Source organism: Gobio gobio (genome assembly GCF_949357685.1).
Source record: "Gobio gobio genome assembly, chromosome: 24".
NCBI lineage: Eukaryota > Metazoa > Chordata > Actinopteri > Cypriniformes > Gobionidae > Gobio > Gobio gobio.
Genome location: NC_137120.1, coordinates 32,693,771 through 32,714,333, shown reverse-complemented (window position 1 = coordinate 32,714,333; position 20,563 = coordinate 32,693,771).

Sequence of the window (20,563 nt, the reverse complement as noted above, 5' to 3'; positions counted from 1 at the left end):
GGACATTCTGGCGGAGCAGGGTGATTACTTAGGGATGCGGTGATCTCAGTGATAATGTCCCATTGAACAGGAGCCACGATTAGAGTAGTGGGAATAATGGGTTCAGGCTTAGATTCCTCACAAGGACCGTCGAACTGTCGAGACAGGGCGTCAGCTTTGCCATTCTGAGAACCTGGCCTGTAGGTGATCTTAAAATCGAATCTAGAGAAAAACAGAGACCAACGAGCCTGGCGAGCGTTTAAGCGCTTAGCTGATCTGATATACTCTAGATTTCTGTGATCAGTGAGTACCGTAAAAGGCTGACGAGCTCCCTCCAGCCAGTGTCTCCACTCCTCAAAGGCGGTCTTCATGGCCAGAAGTTCACGATCACCCACGTCATAGTTGCGCTCTGCAGAGTTGAGTTTGCGAGAATAAAAGGCACACGGGAACATTTTCGCAGGCTTACCACACCGCTGTGACAGGACAGCCCCCACTCCTGTGTTAGACGCATCCACCTCTATGATAAACTCCCTCTCAGGATCCGGGTGACGGAGGATAGGAGCAGAAGTGAATCTCTCCTTGAGCTGAGCAAAGGCCGCGGTGCAATCCGCTGTCCACTTAAAGAATTTTCCCCCTCCTTGAAGCAGAGAGGTGAGCGGTGCTACAATTACGCTGAAATTGCGGATAAATCTGCGGTAAAAATTGGCAAAGCCCAAAAAGCGCTGCAACTCTTTAACAGAGGAAGGTTGGGGCCAATTCACCACTGCTCTGACCTTGCTGTCATCCATCAAGACTCCGTCCGCACTGATGACATAGCCCAGAAAGGAGATACGCGTCTGGTGAAACTCACATTTGGAGAGCTTGGCATAAAGCTGGTTCTCAATCAGGCGCGTGAGGACTGCTCGCACATCTTGGACATGCTCCTCAAGGGAATCAGAGAAAATCAAAATATCATCAATATAGACAATAACTCTCTGCTGTAACATGTCTCGGAACACCTCATTTACAAAAGCTTGAAAAACTGAAGGACTGTTAGAAAGGCCGAATGGCATTACCCGATATTCGTAGTGCCCGGATGTAGTAGAGAACGCAGTTTTCCACTCGTCACCCCTCCGTATGCGAATTAGGTTGTATGCGTTCCTCAAATCCAGTTTGGTAAAGTAGCGGGCGGTACGGAGCATCTCCAGGGCGGCTGGAACTAAAGGGAGAGGATAGCGATATTTCACTGTCACTTCATTAAGACCACGATAATCAATACACGGCCGAAGACCCCCATCCTTCTTCTTGACAAAAAAGAATCCGGCGGAAGCCGGAGATGTAGAGGTAGTGATGAAACCTTTCGCCAGTTGTTTGTCAATGTACGCCCTCATGGTCTCTGTTTCAGGTTGTGACAACGGGTAAACTCTTCCACGTGGAGGTACAGCTCCAGGCAAAAGCTCAATAGCACAGTCGCCAGCACGGTGAGCGGGAAGATGAGAAGCCTCAGCTTCACTGAAAGCCAGAGCTAGGTCGTGATAATCTGGGGGAATTCTCTGAAAATCCACTCCCTTGAGGGAAGCGCTGTGGTGTTCAGTACCTTGGATAGCGACCATGCAGTTGCTCTGACAGAATGCGGACCACCGGGATATCCTCCCTTCAGACCAGGAAATTTGGGGGTTATGTTTCTCCAGCCACGGAAGCCCCAAAATTATGGGATACATAGGCGAATGAATCGTGAATAACTGGATGGTCTCAGAATGCTGTGTCCCGATGCTGAGCGTTAGAGGTTGTGTGGTGTATTGCACCTCTCCTGACCCCAGGGGGCGCCCATCAAGCGCTTCCACTGTTACACCAGGCTCACATGCGAGGAGAGAAACACAAAGAGTTTTGGCGAATGCAAGATCGATGAAGTTTCCAGCAGCACCAGAATCAATCAAGGTTTTTACATTTAGAGTCTGTCCATTAAACTTCAAAGAACAATCCACATGAAATAACGTAGAAGAGGGATTCGAACTCACCGCAGTAGACCTCTTGAGCACTGGGTTAACCGGACATGTGGCCCTCAGATGTCCCGCCTCTCCGCAATACATGCAGAGATGATCTCGGCGTCTCCTCTCCCGCTCCGCCGTAGAGAGGCGTGTGTAACCAATCTGCATGGGCTCCGACTCCGCGTTAGAGGAAGCATACTCAAAGAAGCTGGTCCTGAGAGGTGTGCGTCGGGAGCGAATCAAGTTGTCGAGGCGGATAGCGAGCTCCATGATTTGATTCAAGGATTTACCGTCGTCGCGGCATGCCAGCTCTCCCTGGAGATCCGGGTTCAATCCCTTGCGATACAGGAGCTTTAGAGGTTCCTCCTCCCATCCAGTTTGGGCTGCCAGAGTCCAAAAAGAGAGTGTGTAGTCTGCTGCGGTAGACCTTCCCTGCCGTAACGTAAGCAAAAGTTCTCCTGGATCCTCTCCTCCTGCTGAGTGTTCAAATACTTCTCGAAATTGGGTCAAAAACTCATTATAAGAGGGAAAAGAGAGCTGACCTCCAGACCAGAGCGCAGTAGCCCATTCCAGAGCCCGACCGGTGAGTAGGGAACATATGAAGGAAACTCGGCTCGCATCAGTGGAATAGGACTGTGTCTGCTGGTTGAAATACAAGCTGCACTGCAACAGAAATCCCTTACAGGCAGAAGGTGAGCCATCAAATTTCTCGGGAAGGGATAATTTTGGATGGTTTGAATTGTTACTCACGGCGGGGGGAACGGCTGCAGGTGCAGATGGATTCTCAGCCGCGCTCGGCGGGGTAAGGGCTCGGACCGATCTCACAAGCTCCTCGGTGAGAGCTGTTAATTTCACCAGCTGTTGTTGATGAGTGAGCAGCACCTCAGCTTGAGAGGATACCTCGGAGGCCAGTCGATGAAAATCTGCTGGATCCTGTTTTGGTGAAGTCTTCTGTGACGAAGAGGCTGAAGCGTTCGGATCCATTTGCAAGACTTTATTCACACAGGTAAGCCAACAGAGATAGGCAGTCATAAAGTTCAAACACAAGGAATAAGCCAGAGGCAGAGTAAGGGTAAATCAAGACTTCACAAATGAACAATGAGCAGAGCAGTCCAGATAAAGGTGAGCTGAGGGTCCACAGGTGATAATAATGAACTAATAATTAGCAGAGGAGCAAGGAAGGGAAATGCAGTCTTAATACGCAGGAGAGAGAGATCTGGTGAAACCAGGAGGAGGCGTGGTTGAGCGTTCCGTGACACAGACAAACAAATGGCTGACCTACACCTGTTTGCATCGATAGAGTCAGCAAAATCAATTTTGAGAAAAATCTAGTTAAAGTTTTCTGAAGGTTCCAAAACAAAATAACAGAGCAATCACACCTTAAAATCCCGGTTAATAACAACACATTTGGTAGACACCAAATCAAAACCCATATCTAGAGAAAATAAATAAATATTCAACTCCCCCCCCCCCATGATTGCCCTGGTGACACCCTACAAGCAGACTGTAAGAGAAACAACAAAGGTTGATTCACTTAAAATTAAGTCTCATTACCTGTTTCTCATATTTAAATTGTTTTTAAATAATCACCTTTGGGGCTTTACAGGTATAATGCTCATAATGCAAATCCTACTCTGTCAGTGAGAGAGCATTTTGTATTATGAAGGCCAGGTGGAGAGCCATCTTCTTCCATGCCCTGGAATGGAGGTAGAAGCTTAATTTGTCCCGGATGTTGTCTGGCTTCTTCCCTGGCCATTTCCTCCCTAAACACATTTCAATGAGGCTTGTTTTCTTACCCTTGTCTCTCACTTGGCCCAAGCTCACTGTCTTCATTGAGGGGCAAGAGAGAGGCATTTGACAGCCCTGGTTCATCAAAGGTGGAAGAGATCAGGGATACTAAGGTACACAGCCCTGGAGGAGGAACTGCATACCTCTGACCCAAAGCCTCATCCATTAGGGCAAGGGTCTTCAGACCACAGCGGTACTGCAGGGGACCCGCCAATTAATGTTTGATCACAAATAATATTTTGTTAAAAAAAAAATAAAACATAGCTAAAAAAACATCACAAAGTCACATTTATAATAAAAGGTATAAATGGTATAAAACTATTGGCGTCGCATGTCGCAACTCGGCCGCCATCTCCTCCTCTGGAGTCAGAAGTGTCTGAGGTCGCTTCGGGCCATTCATGTCCCTGGTGTGCACAACCGTGTGGCCGACGAGCTTTCACGAGCTGCGCTCCCAGGCGAGTGGCGACTCCACCCCCAGGTGGTTCAGCTGATTTGGAGACAGTTCGGGGTGGCACAAGTCGACCTGTTTGCCTCCCCAGAAACATCCCACTGCCAGTGGTTCTATTCGCTGACCGAGGGTACACTCAGCACGGATGCCCTGGTTTACAGCTGGCCCCAGGGGCTGCGCAAATATGCGTTTCCCCCAGTGAGCCTACTTGACTCTGTGCAAGGTCAGGGAGGACGAGGAGCAGGTCCTGCTGGTGGCGCCGTACTGGCCCAACCGGACCTGGTGTCCAGAACTTATGCTCCTCGCGACAGCCCCTCCTTGGCCGATTCCTCTGAGGAAGGACCTTCTGACTCAGAGACGGGGCACCCTTTGGCACCCGCGTTCAGACCTGTGGAAGCTTCATGTCTGGCCCCTGGATGGGACGCGGAGGTTCTAGGTGACTTACCCCAAGAGGTAGTTAACACCATCGTCTACAAGACAGGCTTACGCCTTGAAGTGGAAACTGTTCGTCGAGTGGTGTTCTTCTCGCCGAGAAGACCCCCGAAGATGTTCGATCGCGTTTCCTTCCTGCAACAGGGGCCCCGGTCTGCCAGACACAGCCAGAGATGGCGTTCCTGGACCACCATAGTGGACATCGCACGACCCACGGCCCGCGCCGTAACCTTCGTCGCACGAAGCGCGAGGTCCATTGCGGTTCTCAGTTCTTGGAGAACTGCGGGATCGTGACCACCCTCGTGCAGGTTCTTCAGTGCCTGGGCCTGATGAACCTGCAACAACGCCATAGCGTGTAAGGTGGAGCCTGTCTCTCCACAAGCCTGGTAGGCCTTTCCGATCAGATCGGACGAGTACCTACAGGCCCGGGAGGGGAGACACGGGTTCCCCCTGGATGTGGAGTTAGGGCACAGTTGCATAGCAATGGCCCGTTCCACGGGAGGAACCTGCGTGTATCCCTTTGCAGGTCCGACATCGAGGGTGGTGAGGGAGGAGGATCCACTGGGCCGGTTTTGGGCAGTAAAAGGTGCCGTCCATGACCTAGTGAGCTCCTCGTGCACCTCCGGGAAGAAAGGAACCGGGGTGGGGCGTTGAGAATCAGCACGGGCCACCCCGAGAAACCAATCATCCAACCTTGAAGGTTCGGGACACGGTGGAGGGTTCCACACGAGCCGATCTTCTCGGCGGCCCGGGAAAGCATGGCCATCATCTCTGGATCTGTATCGGGCAAAGCGGATCTTCCCGAAGGAGCCCCCTGCGCCGACACGTCATCTCCAGAGAAGTCTGACCCTCCCTCCGATGCAGCGATGGACATCTGATCATCAGGGGGAGCCCTGAAGGATACGGATGGTGCACATCTCGAGGACGGCCCACCACGTTCCGACGGCAGCTCTACTGGCTGCGGAGTGCGAGAGGGATGAGGGTTCCTCGGGGGTTGGTTCCCTGGGGGAAGCGTGCTCACCGTAACCCTCAAATCACTCGTGCTACTGCCTGAAGTAACCCTCTGTGGTGGGTTAGATCGAGGCAGAGGCACGAGGACTCCACCCCTTGCGAGATGGAGTCTAGACCGCAACTCCGAGATGGTCATGTTCCCGCACTGAGAACATGAGTCATCCACCAGCGCTGCCTCAGCGTGCTGAACGCCCGAACACGAGATACAGCGCTGGTGACCATCCCTCGGTGACAGGTAACCACCGCATCCAGAAACACACAGATAGAATGTCATCTTGAAAAAGACGCAAGTTCTATATGTGTTTGCTCTTTCAGAAGGACGCTCTCCTTGGTGCTGAAGCACGCAGGGGGCGGGGTCGCGGCGACACAGTCAGGGGGTGGGTGCAGCCTGACGTGCGCGCTCTCTCACACGAAGGCGCTCTCTTACCAGCCGTAAGAACGGCTTTTCAGCGCCAACACTGACTGAAGAGATCGCTTCCGAAAGGCGGCTTCCGTCTTCAGTCAGGACTACGAAGTAGTGAGTGATATCTGGCATTACCATCTACCACTCGGCTCCGAAGCAAAAGGTTGATTTGATGCAATAACCTGTGTCACATTTATACCCGCACGGCGTAGCATGAGCACCTGGTGTAATCATTGCATGCCAATGTGCATTGGCTCGTTTAGTTACACTCGAAGTAGATTGGCTCTCGCGAGCGAGATTCCTATTCGTCGGTACTCCGACGTGGCGTTGAGAGTGACCGACTGAATGGGAACCAAAGAATCTTGAGATTATGACTTGTGACATTAGAACAAAATATATGGATATGAGAACATGTATGAAGCTAAATTAAACAACCTCTTAAATATTTTCATTAAAAATTTTAATTCAATTTCATGAACATTTTTATTAAATATGGACCTTTATTTTCATTAAAAAGGCTTATTTCTGTTATTGTAGGATCTTTTTGCAAATGTAAGCAATTAAATTGGACAAGCGCAACCTGGGTTTAGGTGAGAGATGTATCTTTTCGGCCAGATTTGCCTTGAACTTGTGCATCTCCGGATGCTGAGCCACGTGGAAAGTTACAAAATTTGCCGTGCACACCCCCAAGTGAAATGGGGGCTGCGTCCGAAACCTGGAAAATGCTGCCTTCGGAGGACACATTTCTAGGTGGGAAGGCATGTCCGGATCTAATGTTAGCTTCGCTTCCTGTCTCCCGAGGGATTTTCTTGTGATCGAGTTTTAAAGGCAGCATACATGTATCCTTCACTGGCTTTGATATCCCACAATCCTGTGCGTTCCATTGTGTGACAGCTAAGCTTTTAAAAAAAGATGGCTTCCGAAATTTGCATTTGCTGGTCAGTTTGTGTAAATATACATTGTGTAAATGTGGAAATTTTTGACCAACATTTTCGATGTCATTTCTAGTGAGAAATTACTAATGTAGTAATTCAATATTTGTTTGGTTCTCAATAAAGCACTCTATATTTTGATCATTGAGATCATTAAACTGTTACACTGCCTTAGAAGTCTGTCCGAAATCAGTTTTGTGAGGGACCTTCATGCACAAACGCTGCCTTACAATTCATTGTCTAATAAGGCAGAGAGGCAACAAGTCAGCTGCCTAGGTTTTCGGACGCAGCCGGGGTCTAGCAGTCTCAACGTCCTTTTTGCCGCGTGCACCTTCGCGCTCGTGCAGATGCGTTGAGTATAAACCACGGTGTTGGTTCAGTTAGAAACCACTCATCGCTCAAAACGCCAGAGGTTTTGTTCAGTGATGAGTTCTGCTTGCCGTCGCGAATCATCTCATTAACAAAGAAAGACACAATGTAAGTTAAAGGGGTGGTAAAACACATTCTTTTGAAGGCTTGACTGTGTTTGTGGGGTGCACTGTAACATGTGTTCATGCTTCGTTTAAAAAAAAAAATTGCCTTATTTTTCATATATTTGACCTTTATTCTACACTGCTCTGTCCCTCCTTGTAAAACGGTCTGATGCTTTCCGGGTTGTATGAAGCCAGTCCCTCAAAAATACGCAGTGGGCTCTGATTGGTTAGCTGGCCCAGTATGTTGTGATTCGCTAACCGCCTAGTGTACGTTTGTCGGAAACGTCACGCCCCTTACCGGAGGCTGTGCTTTGGTCAGAATTAGAAACAACGGCGTCAATAAAACCATATGAGCCCGAATCAGAGCCAGAACATTTTAGTGAAGATGATCGAGCAGAACCTGTTCAGTCCTCAAGAGTAAAGACTGCGGATCTATAGTGATCGCTACTGAATGGCACTTTAACTTTTGTATTTTTAGAACGATTATAGCCAAATATCTGTTGCAAGAACTAACCCAAAACGAACACTAAGCACTGGCTTTAACTAGTAAGTTAGCCAAATCACACACAGAACCATGTTTAGCATGCCTGTAGATAAACAATACATAAAAGCTCTAATCAAAGAATCATTTACACTAATGTCAGGTTCGCTGTTGAGATTTTAACGTTAGTGTTTGTAACGTTAGGTGTTCGTCGGATAACGTTAAGTATGAATGAGCATTTAACAGACTGGTTTGCAGAACAGCGTTGCCATCTGTTTACTTCCTTGCTACAACCTATTACAGGAAAACACATAGATGAAAAATAAATCAGACTTACAGGTTGTGGCCCGTAAACAGCTTCTGTTTGTAAATCCAGCTTTCAGGACAAGCCGTTGTGCATATCCTGTATTGAACTCGCGAAGTTTGTGGAAGTTTGTGTTGTCCTCCGTGAAATGTGCAGCGCGCGCGTTGTGCATCCACGCACCGGCAGTGTTTTTTTCACGCAGCTGACGTTGTGCAAATCTGGCATTGAAATCGCGAAGACGGTGGATGTTTTCCTCTGTTAGATGTGCTGCAGGGAGCCCTGCGCGCGCCTGATTCCCCGCTGACTCAAACACACGTGCATATAACATGCTGTATGTTAAACGCTCTGCAACGCACCCCCATCCCAAGGAAGGCTGAACAGAGCAAGTACCCCAGACCTGCAATCCGGATGAAAATAACAGCGTTTCGTCGGCATCGCGGCAACAACACTCCAGCCTAACTATACCACAACAGCGCCGCGATACAAAATGGCCTCACCCCCCCTTATTTAATATTCTCGGAGGAGGGGTTTATGTAAATATTGAGCCTGTTGATGTCACCAACCCTGGAGGAATGTGTGTAGTCGCCTGCTGGCCGTTTGCTGTAGTTCTTAGAAACTGATTTCTTTAAAAGCAAATATCTCCCTTTGCTTTAAACTTTGAACGTTGTAACTTTGCAGATGTTGTTTATGCTCAAGCAGCAACATTACACGTTAGCTAAAGTTAGAATAGTGAAATCGTGGTTTACCACCCCTTTAAGGATTCATTATGCAGTGTATGTAGATAACTTTATTGAATTTAATTGACTGTTGTGAGATAGCGAACTGAGATGAGTGACAGCTTTTTAGTGATTGTAAAGTTAGTGCTTTTTTGTTCTTTTGAGGCTATAATCCATTGAATAAAAGTATTATTTTTCATGCTGCTAAGTAAAAAAATAGATTTCTCGATTAATCGTTTTTTAAAATGGGGTCGATTCAAAATCGATTATCAAAGGCCATGAGTCGATTTTTTTTCTATATATATCGCCTTGTGAACTGAATCGCATAGCCAAGCCTGATGGTCCGAATGAGCCAGCGAGATGGACTGGGGAGCGCTAGCCAGGCTCACAGAGACCGTGCAAGTGGGACCAAAAGAACTACCGGCGTACCCACCATGGGGCAGCGGGGTGGAATGCAAGTGCCGGGCTGAGGTGGCTGTCTCGTGGAGGCGGCCCGCAGCAAGGCGTGAGTGTGCTGTGCAACACCTACCTGATTCCACGAGTGGACAGAGGGTACGTGAGGAGGACATCCACTGCTGCCCGCTGGCGAAGGATGAGTGTGGTCCGGCGTTTGACCAGCCACAGCCCTCCGAGCCCCCTGCACCGATACATCATCTCCAGAAGCTTTTGACCCTCCGATGCAGCGATGGACATCTGATCATCGAGAGGAGCCCCGAAGGATACGGATGGTACACACCTCGCGGGTGGCCCACCTTGTTCCGTTGGCAGCTCTAATGGCTGCGGAATGCGAGAAGGGTTGGGTCCCTGGGGGAAGCAAGCTCACCGTAACCCTCAAGTCACCCGTGCTACTGCCTGAAGTAACCCTCTGTGGAGGGTTAGATCGAGGTAGAGGCACGGGGACTCCACCACGTGCGAGATGGATTCTAGACCGCAACTTCAAGATGGTCATGTTCCCTCGGTTAATGTTAGCCACCGCATCCAGAAACACACAGATAGAATGTCATCTTTAAAAAGACGCAAGCTCTATCTGCGTTTGCTCTTTTAGAAGGACGTTCTCCTTGGTTCTGACGCACGCAGGGGGAGGGGTCGCTGCGAACAGTCAGGGAAGTAGTTCAGCCTGACGTGCACACTCTCTCTCTCTCTCTCTCTCTCTCTCTCTCTCTCTCTCTCTCTCTCTCTCTCTCTCTCTCTCTCTCTCTCTCTCTCTCTCTCTCTCTCTCACAAAGGCGCTCTCTTACCAGCCGTAAGAACTGCTTTTAAGCACTCTCCACCTAGCACACCGAACCAGCTGTGAGAACAGCCTTTGTGTTTGCTCTTACAAACAAAAAAGAGAGATGATTGGAAAACTACTTGACCTGCTGCTGTGCTGTCACACCAACACAGACTAAAGAGATCACTTACAAAAGGCAGGCTTCTTTCAGTCAGTACTGCGAAGTAGAAAGTGATATCTGGCTTAACCATCTACCACTCTGCTTCGAAGCAAAATCATTGCATGCCTGTTTAGTTACACTCAAAGTAGATTGGCTCTCACGAGCGACTGAATGGGAACTACAACTGACTTCTGCCACAGCTTTAGATGAAATCAACTGAAGATAAAAGAAGACATTAAATCTCTGAAGATCTCAGCAGAGGAGGATTAAAGAACTCAACAAACAGCGTTACCAGCTTTGCATTACTAACCAGACTGACTTTATTTCTGTCATTTCTTTTTTCATGAAAATAATAGTTTCGTTTGAGGTCACCAGGATGGTGATCAGTGTTTGCTTTAGTCAGGCTCTTGACCCTTGACTCTTTAACATTATTTTTTCTCTGGCTGCTTTCACTGTGTTTATAAAGCACATTTGTTATGGTAAGGAATGACGAGTAAATGTGATTATGTGATGTTGGCTATTTATTGATGATGATATAATCATCATGTAGAGGCTGAATCACTGATCTTATTCAGAGTCTAATGCTCTGGTAATAGAGGTAATGCATTATTAATCTCATGATCTCATGCTGTAGAATCACATGGCTTCTATTATGAATAATAAAAAAAAATATAACACAATACCTTTATTACCAGAGCATTAGACTCTGAATGAGATAAGTGATTCAGCCACTACATGAGCATTATATCATCATCAATAAACAACCAATATCACCTGATTACATTTTCTCTTGGCTTTTCTTGCCATGACAAATGTGCTTTATAAACACACAATTAAAGCAGGCAGAAAAAAAAAGCTAAAAAGAAAAGGGTCTAGAGTATTTTTGCTTCCAAAAATACCCCTGGTGATGGACAATTACTGTATTCCTAAGTATCCCATTATGTCAAGTACATTTAGAAGAAAGAAAGCTTTTATGGAAGTGTGGATTAATGACGTTTTGATAAAACAACCCTCATATTTAAATAAAAAAAGAAAGGAACAAATATATGAATCTTATTCTATAACAAATATCCAACATGGCCAGTAGGCACTCATCTTTCTTTGTAATGTAATAAAATAAAATATTGGTTCATGTATCACATGTTTGTGTTTCTAGCTTTGCAAACGTACAGACTTTTAACACATGAAAACATATTTTAGCATGTAGCATCAGCAGGACTTGTATTACAGTGAAAATAAAATACTGCAATTGCCTAAACTCTTCTTATTCTTCACATACTGTACATTATTTGTCAGTTTCCTTGTATTGATAGTTTGACATGGGTTGGCTTTGGGTTGACCCTACATTCCAGAGAATGAGGAACATGTTTGGTGGCTTCAACCAGCTTTTTACGTCATACATAGTGGACACTTCTAACAAGTTCACAGCATTTTCACCTACAGTATTTTTGCTTCCAAAACTACCCCTGGTGATGGACAATTACTTTATCCTGCAGTTGCAGTTCTACCACATCCATCTTGAACATTGTTAAACTGCACTGCTTTTGCAACACAAACCATCTTTGATTGGGACAGAATTGTAAAGCAAGAATTCACTTGAACTTGGCAGATTATGAGAACTTCACAATAACTGATTAAACATTTGATCTGTAGTCTGTGTTCAATAGAGGTTACGCTCATGCGATAGCAGTTGTTATTGTTGAAAAAAAGGTATAAAGTGAAGCACTTATAATGAAAGTGAATCCATACATGTTAAAATAGTCACTGTTTCAATAGTGTAGCCACCAGAGATAAACAATGTGTTAAAATTTTAGTGTGAGAAAAATCACTTACTAACCTTTTCTGTGTAGTTATGTCCAATTTTATAACAATGGCGTAAACACTAAAACAACGGACCGCTCAATGACTGGCCAATCAAAATCAAGTGTTATACACTGTTAGACATTTATAAGAGATTTTACAGTAACTTACTGGCAACACTGTTGCCAGTAAGTTACTGTATTTGAGATTTACAGTACAATAACCGCATTTCAGTTTCAGGATACGGATGGTACACACCTCGCGGGTGGCCCACCTTGTTCCGTTGGCAGCTCTAATGGCTGCGGAATGCGAGAAGGGTTGGGTCCCTGGGGGAAGCAAGCTCACCGTAACCCTCAAGTCACCCGTGCTAATGCCTGAAGTAACCCTCTGTGGAGGGTTAGATCGAGGTAGAGGCACGGGGACTCCACCCCGTGCGAGATGGATTCTAGACCGCAACTTCAAGATGGTCATGTTCCCTCGGTTAATGTTAGCCACCGCATCCAGAAACACACAGATAGAATGTCATCTTTAAAAAGACGCAAGCTCTATCTGCGTTTGCTCTTTTAGAAGGACGTTCTCCTTGGTTCTGAAGCACACAGGGGGAGGGGTCGCTGCGAACAGTCAGGGAAGTAGTTCAGCCTGACGTGCACACACTCTCTCTCTCTCTCTCTCTCTCTCTCTCTCTCTCTCTCTCTCTCTCTCTCTCTCTCTCTCTCTCTCACAAAGGCGCTCTCTTACCAGCCGTAAGAACTGCTTTTAAGCACTCTCCACCTAGCACACCGAACCAGCTGTGAGAACAGCCTTTGTGTTTGCTCTTACAAACAAAAAAGAGAGATGATTGGAAAACTACTTGACCTGCTGCTGTGCTGTCACACCAACACAGACTAAAGAGATCACTTACAAAAGGCAGGCTTCTTTCAGTCAGTACTGCGAAGTAGAAAGTGATATCTGGCTTAACCATCTACCACTCTGCTTCGAAGCAAAATCATTGCATGCCTGTTTAGTTACACTCAAAGTAGATTGGCTCTCACGAGCGACTGAATGGGAACTACAACTGACTTCTGCCACAGCTTTAGATGAAATCAACTGAAGATAAAAGAAGACATTAAATCTCTGAAGATCTCAGCAGAGGAGGATTAAAGAACTCAACAAACAGCGTTACCAGCTTTGCATTACTAACCAGACTGACTTTATTTCTGTCATTTCTTTTTTCATGAAAATAATAGTTTCGTTTGAGGTCACCAGGATGGTGATCAGTGTTTGCTTTAGTCAGGCTCTTGACCCTTGACTCTTTAACATTAGTTTTTCTCTGGCTGCTTTCACTGTGTTTATAAAGCACATTTGTTATGGTAAGGAATGACGAGTAAATGTGATTATGTGATGTTGGCTATTTATTGATGATGATATAATCATCATGTAGTGGCTGAATCACTGATCTTATTCAGAGTCTAATGCTCTGGTAATAGAGGTAATGCATTATTAATCTCATGATCTCATGCTGTAGAATCACATGGCTTCTATTATGAATAATACAAAAAATTATAACACAATACCTTTATTACCAGAGCATTAGACTCTGAATGAGATAAGTGATTCAGCCACTACATGAGCATTATATCATCATCAATAAACAACCAATATCACCTGATTACATTTTCTCTTGGCTTTTCTTGCCATGACAAATGTGCTTTATAAACACACAATTAAAGCAGGCAGAAAAAAAAAAGCTAAAAAGAAAAGGGTCTAGAGTATTTTTGCTTCCAAAACTACCCCTGGTGATGGACAATGACTGTATTCCTAAGTATCCCATTATGTCAAGTACATTTAGAAGAAAGAAAGCTTTTATGGAAGTGTGGATTAATGACGTTTTGATAAAACAACCCTCATATTTAACCCTCTATGGCATGACTTTTTATTTTTTGGGGAAAAAAAAATTTCACCCCATTTTTGGGGAGCTTGGGGGTCCCTGATAATATATACATCATAAAAAGTGTCGCCCCCCCACCCCTGAACCAGATTTTGGTTTGTTGCCTCAGGGCAACACTGTGCCACAAGGGTACTAAAACTCCAAGGTTTTCTACATAGATTTTCAATAGGGAAAACAAGCAATATGTGCATTAGATAAAATTATCTTTTGAAAAACATCAAACAATACAAAATCACTACTACTAATTACAACTAACACCTCATGTATTATATTCATACACCAATCAGGCATAACATTATGACCACTGACAGGTGAAGTGAATAACACTGATGATCTCTTCATCACGGCCCCTGTGGGATATATTAGGCAGCAAGTGAACATTTTGTCCTCAAAGTTGATGTGTTAGAAGCAGGAAAAATGGGCAAGCGTAAGGATTTGAGCGAGTTTGACAAGGGCCAGATTGTGACGGCTAGACGACTGGGTCAGAGCATCTTCAAAACTGCAGCTCTTGTGGGGTGTTCCCGGTCTGCAGTGGTCAGTCTCTATCAAAAGTGCTCCAAGGAAGGAACAGTGGAGAACCGGCCACAGGGTCATGGGCGGCTAAGGCTCATTGAGACCCGTCAGGGTGCCCATGCTGACCCCTGTCCACCGCCAAAAGCACCAACAGTGGCACGTGAGCATCAGAACTGGACCACGGAGCAATGGAAGAAGGTGGCCTGGTCTGATGATCACGCGTTCTTCTACATCACGTGGATGGCCGGGTGTGTGTGCGTGGCTTACCTGGGGAACGCATGGCACCAGGTGCACTATGGGAAGAAGGCGTGGCGGCGGAGGCAGTGATGCTTTGGGCAATGTTTTGCTGGGAAACCTTGGGTCCTCCACCCATGTGGATGTAACATTGACATGCACCACCTACCTAAGCATTGTTGCAGTACATGTACACCCTTTCATGGAAACAGTGTTCCCTGGTGGCTGTGGCCTCTTTAACTCTTTCACACTTCCACAAAGCACAAATGCTTCAGGAATGGTTTGAGGAGCACAACAACGAGTTTGAGGTGTTGACTTGGCCTCCAAATTCCCCAGATCTCAATCCAATCGAGCATCTGTGGGATGTGCTGAACAAACAAGTCTAATCCATGGAGGCCCCACCTCACAACTTACAGGACTTAAAGGATCTGCTGCTAACATCTTGGTGCCAGATACCACAGCACACCTTCAGGGGTCTAGTGGAGTCCATGCCTCGATGGCTCAGGGCTGTTTTGGCAGCAAAAGGGGGACCAACACAATATTAGGGAGGTGGTCATAATGGTATGCCTGATGATCGGTGTTAATAATAATAATAAAAAACATAAATGATACTCATAATGCACATTCTTTGAGTTTTCTGAACGTGTAAAAACAAACTTCCCAGGAAGACTTGAATGCACCATATGGTACTAACACTATGATATTGCCTGAACAAAAGTGGTCTAAATGCAGTGTTGCCCTGAGGCAACGAACAAAAAAACACAGTTTTAGTATATAAATAAAAACAAAATGAATATTTAAACAATCAAACATACTTCTTTACATGTTGATGCACATGCATATATTTTTTTAATACATTTATTTCAATTTAAACATGTTAAAAAGTGATATTTATCCAACCAATTGATGGCACTGTGTCCCATGTGGCTTTGCTTCATGAAAGGACTGCTCCACCCCCCAAAAAAAATTCACACCCACTTCAGCCCATCATTTCATTGAACAGACATGTCAGGTGATATTATATATTTAAAAAAAATATTTAAAAAAGTTAAAGGGGCGGTGTGAGGTCCAAAAAGGTAGTTTGTTGCCTGAGGGCAACAGTATGCCAGAGGGTTAAATAAAAAAAGAAAGGAACAAATATATGAATCTTATTCTATAACAAATATCCAACATGGCCAGTAGGCACTCATCTTTCTTTGTAATGTAATAAAATAAAATATTGGTTCATGTATCACATGTTTGTGTTTCTAGCTTTGCAAACGTACAGACTTTTAACACATGAAAACATATTTTAGCATGTAGCATCAGCAGGACTTGTATTACAGTGAAAATAAAATACTGCAATTGCCTAAACTCTTCTTATTCTTCACATACTGTACATTATTTGTCAGTTTCCTTGTATTGATAGTTTGACATGGGTTGGCTTTGGGTTGACCCTACATTCCAGAGAATGAGGAACATGTTTGGTGGCTTCAACCAGCTTTTTACATCATACATAGTGGACACTTCTAACAAGTTCACAGCATTTTCACCTACAGCATTTTTGCTTCCAAAACTACCCCTGGTGATGGACAATTACTTTATCCTGCAGTTGCAGTTCTACCACATCCATCTTGAACATTGTGAAACTGCACTGCTTTTGCAACACAAACCATCTTTGATTGGGACAGAATTGTAAAGCAAGAATTCACTTGAACTCGGCAGATTATGAGAACTTCACAATAACTGATTAAACATCTGATCTGTAGTCTGTGTTCAATAGAGGTTACGCTCATGCGATAGCAGTTGTTATTGTTGAAAAAAAGGTATAAAGTGAAGCACTTATAATGAAAGTGAATCCATACATGTTAAAATAGTCACTGTTTCAATAGTGTAGCCACCAGAGATAAACAATGTGTTAAAATTTTAGTGTGAGAAAAATCACTTACTAACCTTTTCTGTGTAGTTATGTCCAATTTTATAACAATGGCGTAAACACTAAAACAACGGACCGCTCAATGACTGGCCAATCAAAATCAAGTGTTATACACTGTTAGACATTTATAAGAGATTTTACAGTAACTTACTGGCAACACTGTTGCCAGTAAGTTACTGTATTTGAGATTTACAGTACAATAACCGCATTTCAGTTTACAGTAACTACATGTTACTGTAATTTTGTAATGCAGTACCGTTACTGTAAACCTTGGTTAACAGTGCATTAATCCTAATCCTATTCAATCATTAATACTTACTAAATTACATTAATTCTTACATTAATCTATCCTACAGAAGTAATCCAAACAGACACAATTATTATGAAATATAAAATTCTTTATTTAAAACATTTTAAGTGCTTTAACTTAAACATGTAAATGTGTGGAAAAAGTTCACTTTAAAACATCCTCGAATCAAATCTTATTTTCAGAAAATCATGTATAAAAGTAATCAGAGTGCATTCAATATCACTTATTTTACATGTTATTTACATTTACATTTATGCATTTGGCAGACGCTTTTATCCAAAGCAACTTGCATTGCATTCAAGATACACATTTTACATTTTGTCAGTTCTTGCTTTCCCTGGGAATTGAACCCATGACCTTGCTAGCGCCCCACACTATTGTTTGAGCTACAATTTTAAAAACTCTGCAGAAAATAGTTGGTAGAATACTGTAAATAGTTGGTTGAAGAATACTGTAACTTTGGTACAAAATGCACATATACATGAATAAAATATAAACAAAGAGAAAATTAATTCTGAAACAAGTTATCACAACACAACACAAACACAAGTTTCATGTCTGTACCGATCTGTGCCATCTTCCACATTGGATGATTTCAAACAGGAACCAGGATTCTGCTCCATTATGGCAAGAAGTCCCTCTAGATAAGAATTATATGAAGTTAGTCATACAATTTTAGTATACACACACTTTTTACACTGTTGAAATTTAATAAAAAATAATAATCCCATTACAATTCATCATAATGGTAAAATAGTATTTTATACACAGTTAACACTTTGAGGTACACCTAACTAAACGTATGCTGTCTAGTCTAATCCAGTCCTACAATGCCTTCTTGAAGATGTGAAATTAAATGTGCAGTTTTTGTGCAGTTTTTCAATAGTGGGTTCACGTCACGCCGCTTCACTCACGTTGCAAGCGGCAGAAGTTGAAATCGGCGAGAGTAGCCGCGTGCAGGCGAGGAGGAGCAAACGGCGACGTGAAGTCTGACACTTCCTGCTTGCCGCAGTGACGCTCTCGCTGTGTTTGCATACTTTATCACAGCTGAAGTGAAATAAATGCAATATTTGTCAATACACAGATGTTTCAGAGAAATTTTTTGTCATGTAATACTTTATGCACTGCTTAATACAGCGTGTGTTTGTACAAGAATAAAGTTAACATACAAGCCTACACTTTCAATGAAGTGGGGTCTATGTTTTTCATTACTTTTATTTTGATAAACATGACAATATAACATCACGACTACATGAAAAGAGGTTTAACTGTTATAAAAAACAGATTTGTGTGCATTAGAGGAACTGAAGGTTTTAGAATGAACATGTGATCATTGTCATGCGGAGAATCTGGCCAATCGTGGAACAGCTGTGTCGTCATCAAAGTCTGTGCAGTCGCTCTAGAGAAACTGCACCGGCTGTATTAGCGGCTGCTCTCGAATCGCTCTCGCGGTGCTTTGATGCCATTCGTCACTGTCACGTGGCATTGGCGCTGTCTCAGGTCAGACAAAATTTCTAACCGGCATGACGCCCTGTGTGAATGCAGTTATATATCCTATTAAAAAAATGTCTCACCAAGTCCAAGTTTTTCCATTCAAACTCCATTAGGTGGCGAAGGAAGGATGACAGTCTGTTGTTGGTTACAGTTGTCTTCCTGTTAACAACTTTCCCGGTCTTCCGACTCACTCCGGTTTTGGTGGTGCATCTTGTTCCCTCCTCTGGGGTTTTCCTCACGAAAAAAACTTTAAGCAACAGAAAATTAATTGAGAGAATAAAGACATTTTAGATTTCTTCACCCTTAGTGCCTTTGCTTTAAATGTTTTTGGTTACACTTTAGAATAATGGTCCGTCATTAAACGGATAGTTCACTGTTAAAAAAAAGTAAATTCTGTCATTTACTCGCCCTCAAGTTGTTCTAAACCTTTTAAAGAATGTTTGTAACCAGACAATTTTGAGGCACCATTCACTTCCATAGTAGGGAAAAATTACTATAGAAGTGAATGGTGCCTCAATCTGTTAGGTTACAAACATTCTTCATCTTCTTTTGTGTTCAGAAATGTATTCAGGTTTGCACGTGAGCAACATTATTCTAAAGTTTTGCCATGGTTTTTTTCATAAATTATATTTCATCTGCCAAAATCATCCAAAATTTGTCCAGGACTGCTTAAATTCCAGAAAATAAAATTATATTCTGTCAGTCCTGGACAAACACAGTTTTGGATTATATTAGTATAATATAATTTATGAAAAAACATGGTACATGGCTAGTTACAGCTAAAAAAAAGTGGAAAAACTAAATAATTTTGTGATTCAGTTAAACAGACCCGACTAAAACATACAAGAAACACTTTGAATTAACAGTAATATGTGGAGAAACAAAGAGGGGTAACGTTACTTACCGTTGTATGAGTTCCAGTGTCAGCACAGGTGGGCTCCTGGTATTCATATCTAAAGTGTAAAATAAATCGTGTCAATCCAAATGTAAAATTTGAGAAAAAAACAAAAAAGACTTAGTTTTTTCTCCAGTGACCAACGTTAACTACACGCTGACAGATAATAGCCTGTGAGATAATATCTCATTAGCCAAGTTACTTGACTTAATGTTAATGTAAACTTTGCTTGTTAACAACGTTATTTTCGCAACTAGTGGCCAACCTTAATTTACTAACGCTAACTAACGTCGTCCTAATGTAAGCCTAATATGCTCGATAAACAAAAAATAAAACGTTAGGTTTACTTCAGTTTTAGCACCAAAGCTGAAGCAAATGATAACCTAACGTAATGTAAAGTAACGTTATATGTTAACTGTCCGAGTTGTGAGCTCTCTCCTCGGGCAAAACTTACGACATTGCACTGGTTCCTAATCTAATTCAATAAACTAATTTTTTAAAATAAAAAGTTAGGATTAATTTACCTCAGATTTTAGCACCAAAGCTGAAGCAAATGATAGCCTAAAGTTATGTAAAGTAACTTATGTTGTCCGGTCCGTGCCGTGAGCTCTCTCCTCGGGCAAAACTTACGACGCTGCACTGGTTCCTAATCTAATTCAATAAACTCATTTTTTAAAATAAAACGTTAGGTTTACCTCAGTTTTTAGCACCAATGCTGACAAGCTAAAATTGGGGTGCAGACAACCGCGGCTAGTACAAATCACACTTACCTTGCTTGTTTGCCGTTCTGACGGGGGATGAAAAAATCTTCGCAGAGTGTCCGGACACAGCTCATATGTTCTCTGGAACCGTGAGCTCTCTCCTCGGGTGAAACTTTCAACGCTGCACTGATGGTTCCTAATATAAATCTTAAGCAAATCCTGTCGATCCCAATTGTGCCAAAGAGGCCGTTGTGGTAAATACAGTATTATACTTTATTTTTTTAAAATACAGGAAATCACTGTATTCGGTGTTTGACGTCATAGAAAATTCCCATGATGCAACAGGAATTACAGTTATTTACTGTAAAGAGAAATTACAGTATTGTACTGGGTGATATATAGTAAATAACTGTACAAATTACAGAAATGTCTAACAGTGTACAAAGTGCAGTGTCAGCTAAATTACTGTC